Raw genomic sequence first — 7749 nt, 5'->3', positions numbered from 1 at the left:
TTGAATTTTTACCAAAAAGTTATATTTTGGTTTCATCTGACCAAATGACATTCTCCCAATCTTCTTCTGAATCATCCAAATGCTCTCTAGCAAACTTCAGACGGGCCTGGACATGTACTGGCTTAAGCAGGGGGACACGTCTGGCACTGCAGGATTTGAGTCCCTGGCGGCATAGTGTGTTACTGATGGTAGGCTTTGTTACTTTGGTCCCAGCTCTCTGCAGGTCATTCACTAGGTCTCCCCGTGTGGTTCTGGGATTTTTGCTCACCGTTCTTGTGATCATTTTGACCCCACGGGGTGAGATCTTGCGTGGAGCCCCAGATCGAGGGAGATTATCAGTGGTCTTGTATGTCTTCCATTTCCTAATAATTGCTCCCACAGTTGATTTCTTCAAACCAAGCTGCTTACCTATTGCAGATTCAGTCTTCCCAGCCTGGTGCAGGTCTACAATTTTGTTTCTGGTGTCCTTTGACAGCTCTTTGGTCTTGGCCATAGTGAAGTTTGGAGTGTGACTGTTTGAGGTTGTGGACAGGTGTCTTTTATACTGATAACAAGTTCAAACAGGTGCCATTAATACAGGTAACGAGTGGAGGACAGAGGAGCCTCTTAAAGAAGAAGTTACAGGTCTATGAGAGCCAGAAATCTTGCTTGTTTGTAGGTGACAAATACTTATTTTCCACCATAATTTGCAAATAAATTCATTAAAAATCCTACAATGTGATTTTCTTGATTTTTTGAAGTGTACCTATGATGAGAATTACAGGCCTCTCATCTTTTTAAGTGGGAGAACTTGCACAATAGGTGGCTGACTAAATACTTTTTTGCCCCACTGTACTAACATGTTACACACCTCACAGCCCACACAGAGAGCTCACCAGGCATACTAACATGTTACACACCTCACAGCCCACACAGAGAGCTGACCAGGCATACTAACATGTTACACACCTCACAGCCCACACAGAGAGCTGACCAGACATACTGACATGTTACACACCTCACAGCCCACACAGAGAGCTGACCAGACATACTAACATGTTACACACCTCACAGCCCACACAGAGAGCTGACCAGGCATACTAACATGTTACACACCTCACAGCCCACACAGAGAGCTGACCAGGCATACTAACATGTTACACACCTCACAGCCCACACAGAGAGCTGACCAGGCATACTAACATGTTACACACCTCACAGCCCACACAGAGAGCTGACCAGACATACTAACATGTTACACACCTCACAGCCCACACAGAGGGCTGACCAGGCATACTAACATGTTACACACCTCACAGCCCACACAGAGAGCTGACCAGACATACTAACATGTTACACACCTCACAGCCCACACAGAGAACTGACCAGGCATACTAACATGTTACACACCTCACAGCACACACAGAGAGCTGACCAGACATACTAACATGTTACACACCTCACAGCCCACACAGAGAGCTGACCAGGCATACTAACATGTTACACACCTCACAGCCCACACAGAGAGCTGACCAGGCATACTAACATGTTACACACCTCACAGCCCACACAGAGAGCTGACCAGACACACTAACATGTTACACACCTCACAGCCCACACAGAGAGCTGACCAGGCATACTAACATGTTACACACCTCACAGCCCACACAGAGAGCTGACCAGACATACTAACATGTTACACACCTCACAGCCCACACAGAGAGCTGACCAGACATACTAGACATGTTACACACCTCACAGCCCACACAGAGAGCTGACCAGACATACTAACATGTTACACACCTCACAGCCCACACAGAGAGCTGACCAGACACACTAACATGTTACACACCTCACAGCCCACACAGAGGGCTGACCAGGCATACTAACATGTTACACACCTCACAGCCCACACAGAGAGCTGACCAGACATACTAACATGTTACACACCTCACAGCCCACACAGAGAGCTGACCAGGCATACTAACATGTTACACACCTCACAGCCCACACAGAGAGCTGACCAGGCATACTAACATGTTACACACCTCACAGCCCACACAGAGAGCTGACCAGGCATACTAACATGTTACACACCTCACAGCCCACACAGAGAGCTGACCAGGCATACTAACATGTTACACACCTCACAGCCCACACAGAGAGCTGACCAGACATACTAACATGTTACACACCTCACAGCCCACACAGAGAGCTGACCAGGCATACTAACATGTTACACACCTCACAGCCCACACAGAGAGCTGACCAGGCATACTAACATGTTACACACCTCACAGCCCACACAGAGAGCTGACCAGGCATACTAACATGTTACACACCTCACAGCACACACAGAGAGCTGACCAGGCATACTAACATGTTACACACCTCACAGCCCACACAGAGAGCTGACCAGGCATACTAACATGTTACACACCTCACAGCCCACACAGAGAGCTGACCAGGCATACTAACATGTTACACACCTCACAGCCCACACAGAGAGCTGACCAGACATACTAACATGTTACACACCTCACAGCCCACACAGAGAGCTGACCAGACATACTAACATGTTACACACCTCACAGCCCACACAGAGAGCTGACCAGGCATACTAACATGTTACACACCTCACAGCCCACACAGAGAGCTGACCAGGCATACTAACATGTTACACACCTCACAGCCCACACAGAGAGCTGACCAGGCATACTAAAATGTTACACACCTCACAGCCCACACAGAGAGCTGACCAGACATACTAACATGTTACACACCTCACAGCCCACACAGAGAGCTGACCAGGCATACTAACATGTTACACACCTCACAGCCCACACAGAGAGCTGACCAGGCATACTAACATGTTACACACCTCACAGCCCACACAGAGAGCTGACCAGACATACTAACATGTTACACACCTCACAGCCCACACAGAGGGCTGACCAGGCATACTAACATGTTACACACCTCACAGCCCACACAGAGAGCTGACCAGACATACTAACATGTTACACACCTCACAGCCCACACAGAGAACTGACCAGGCATACTAACATGTTACACACCTCACAGCACACACAGAGAGCTGACCAGACATACTAACATGTTACACACCTCACAGCCCACACAGAGAGCTGACCAGGCATACTAACATGTTACACACCTCACAGCCCACACAGAGAGCTGACCAGGCATACTAACATGTTACACACCTCACAGCCCACACAGAGAGCTGACCAGACACATTAACATGTTACACACCTCACAGCCCACACAGAGAGCTGACCAGGCATACTAACATGTTACACACCTCACAGCCCACACAGAGAGCTGACCAGACATACTAACATGTTACACACCTCACAGCCCACACAGAGAGCTGACCAGACATACTAGACATGTTACACACCTCACAGCCCACACAGAGAGCTGACCAGACATACTAACATGTTACACACCTCACAGCCCACACAGAGAGCTGACCAGACACACTAACATGTTACACACCTCACAGCCCACACAGAGGGCTGACCAGGCATACTAACATGTTACACACCTCACAGCCCACACAGAGAGCTGACCAGACATACTAACATGTTACACACCTCACAGCCCACACAGAGAGCTGACCAGGCATACTAACATGTTACACACCTCACAGCCCACACAGAGAGCTGACCAGGCATACTAACATGTTACACACCTCACAGCCCACACAGAGAGCTGACCAGGCATACTAACATGTTACACACCTCACAGCCCACACAGAGAGCTGACCAGACATACTAACATGTTACACACCTCACAGCCCACACAGAGAGCTGACCAGACATACTAACATGTTACACACCTCACAGCCCACACAGAGAGCTGACCAGGCATACTAACATGTTACACACCTCACAGCCCACACAGAGAGCTGACCAGGCATACTAACATGTTACACACCTCACAGCCCACACAGAGAGCTGACCAGGCATACTAAAATGTTACACACCTCACAGCCCACACAGAGAGCTGACCAGACATACTAACATGTTACACACCTCACAGCCCACACAGAGAGCTGACCAGGCATACTAACATGTTACACACCTCACAGCCCACACAGAGAGCTGACCAGACATACTAGACATGTTACACACCTCACAGCCCACACAGAGAGCTGACCAGGCATACTAACATGTTACACACCTCACAGCCCACACAGAGAGCTGACCAGGCATACTAACATGTTACACACCTCACAGCCCACACAGAGAGCTGACCAGACATACTAACATGTTACACACCTCACAGCCCACACAGAGAGCTGACCAGGCATACTAACATGTTACACACCTCACAGCCCACACAGAGAGCTGACCAGACATACTAGACATGTTACACACCTCACAGCCCACACAGAGAGCTGACCAGGCATACTAACATGTTACACACCTCACAGCCCACACAGAGAGCTGACCAGGCATACTAACATGTTACACACCTCACAGCCCACACAGAGAGCTGACCAGACATACTAGACATGTTACACACCTCACAGCCCACACAGAGAGCTGACCAGACATACTAGACATGTTACACACCTCACAGCCCACACAGAGAGCTGACCAGGCATACTAACATGTTACACACCTCACAGCCCACACAGAGAGCTGACCAGACATACTAACATGTTACACACCTCACAGCCCACACAGAGAGCTGACCAGACATACTAGACATGTTACACACCTCACAGCCCACACAGAGAGCTGACCAGACATACTAAAATGTTACACACCTCACAGCCCACACAGAGAGCTGACCAGGCATACTAACATGTTACACACCTCACAGCCCACACAGAGAGCTGACCAGACATACTAACATGTTACACACCTCACAGCCCACACAGAGAGCTGACCAGACATACTAACATGTTACACACCTCACAGCCCACACAGAGAGCTGACCAGGCATACTAACATGTTACACACCTCACAGCCCACACAGAGAGCTGACCAGGCATACTAACATGTTACACACCTCACAGCCCACACAGAGAGCTGACCAGGCATACTAAAATGTTACACACCTCACAGCCCACACAGAGAGCTGACCAGACATACTAACATGTTACACACCTCACAGCCCACACGGAGAGCTGACCAGGCATACTAACATGTTACACACCTCACAGCCCACACAGAGAGCTGACCAGACATACTAGACATGTTACACACCTCACAGCCCACACAGAGAGCTGACCAGGCATACTAACATGTTACACACCTCACAGCCCACACAGAGAGCTGACCAGGCATACTAACATGTTACACACCTCACAGCCCACACAGAGAGCTGACCAGACATACTAACATGTTACACACCTCACAGCCCACACAGAGAGCTGACCAGGCATACTAACATGTTACACACCTCACAGCCCACACAGAGAGCTGACCAGACATACTAGACATGTTACACACCTCACAGCCCACACAGAGAGCTGACCAGGCATACTAACATGTTACACACCTCACAGCCCACACAGAGAGCTGACCAGGCATACTAACATGTTACACACCTCACAGCCCACACAGAGAGCTGAGCACAGACATACTAACATGTTACACACCTCACAGCCCACACAGAGAGCTGACCAGGCATACTAACATGTTACACACCTCACAGCCCACACAGAGAGCTGACCAGGCATACTAACATGTTACACACCTCACAGCCCACACAGAGAGCTGACCAGGCATACTAACATGTTACACACCTCACAGCCCACACAGAGAGCTGACCAGACATACTAACATGTTACACACCTCACAGCCCACACAGAGAGCTGACCAGACATACTAACATGTTACACACCTCACAGCCCACACAGAGAGCTGACCAGGCATACTAACATGTTACACACCTCACAGCCCACACAGAGAGCTGACCAGGCATACTAACATGTTACACACCTCACAGCCCACACAGAGAGCTGACCAGGCATACTAAAATGTTACACACCTCACAGCCCACACAGAGAGCTGACCAGACATACTAACATGTTACACACCTCACAGCCCACACAGAGAGCTGACCAGGCATACTAACATGTTACACACCTCACAGCCCACACAGAGAGCTGACCAGACATACTAGACATGTTACACACCTCACAGCCCACACAGAGAGCTGACCAGGCATACTAACATGTTACACACCTCACAGCCCACACAGAGAGCTGACCAGGCATACTAACATGTTACACACCTCACAGCCCACACAGAGAGCTGACCAGACATACTAACATGTTACACACCTCACAGCCCACACAGAGAGCTGACCAGGCATACTAACATGTTACACACCTCACAGCCCACACAGAGAGCTGACCAGACATACTAGACATGTTACACACCTCACAGCCCACACAGAGAGCTGACCAGGCATACTAACATGTTACACACCTCACAGCCCACACAGAGAGCTGACCAGGCATACTAACATGTTACACACCTCACAGCCCACACAGAGAGCTGACCAGACATACTAACATGTTACACACCTCACAGCCCACACAGAGAGCTGACCAGGCATACTAACATGTTACACACCTCACAGCCCACACAGAGAGCTGACCAGGCATACTAACATGTTACACACCTCACAGCCCACACAGAGAGCTGACCAGGCATACTAACATGTTACACACCTCACAGCACACACAGAGAGCTGACCAGGCATACTAACATGTTACACACCTCACAGCCCACACAGAGAGCTGACCAGGCATACTAACATGTTACACACCTCACAGCCCACACAGAGAGCTGACCAGGCATACTAACATGTTACACACCTCACAGCCCACACAGAGAGCTGACCAGACATACTAACATGTTACACACCTCACAGCCCACACAGAGAGCTGACCAGACATACTAACATGTTACACACCTCACAGCCCACACAGAGAGCTGACCAGGCATACTAACATGTTACACACCTCACAGCCCACACAGAGAGCTGACCAGGCATACTAACATGTTACACACCTCACAGCCCACACAGAGAGCTGACCAGGCATACTAAAATGTTACACACCTCACAGCCCACACAGAGAGCTGACCAGACATACTAACATGTTACACACCTCACAGCCCACACAGAGAGCTGACCAGGCATACTAACATGTTACACACCTCACAGCCCACACAGAGAGCTGACCAGACATACTAGACATGTTACACACCTCACAGCCCACACAGAGAGCTGACCAGGCATACTAACATGTTACACACCTCACAGCCCACACAGAGAGCTGACCAGGCATACTAACATGTTACACACCTCACAGCCCACACAGAGAGCTGACCAGACATACTAACATGTTACACACCTCACAGCCCACACAGAGAGCTGACCAGGCATACTAACATGTTACACACCTCACAGCCCACACAGAGAGCTGACCAGACATACTAGACATGTTACACACCTCACAGCCCACACAGAGAGCTGACCAGGCATACTAACATGTTACACACCTCACAGCCCACACAGAGAGCTGACCAGGCATACTAACATGTTACACACCTCACAGCCCACACAGAGAGCTGACCAGACATACTAGACATGTTACACACCTCACAGCCCACACAGAGAGCTGACCAGACATACTAGACATGTTACACACCTCACAGCCCACACAGAGAGCTGACCAGGCATACTAACATGTTACACACCTCACAGCCCACACAGAGAGCT

The sequence above is a fragment of the Oncorhynchus mykiss genome, chromosome 6 (genome assembly GCF_013265735.2).
Source record: "Oncorhynchus mykiss isolate Arlee chromosome 6, USDA_OmykA_1.1, whole genome shotgun sequence".
Taxonomy (NCBI): domain Eukaryota; kingdom Metazoa; phylum Chordata; class Actinopteri; order Salmoniformes; family Salmonidae; genus Oncorhynchus; species Oncorhynchus mykiss.
The sequence above is the reverse complement of the archived record's forward strand: the minus strand, read 5'-3'. Positions refer to the sequence as shown.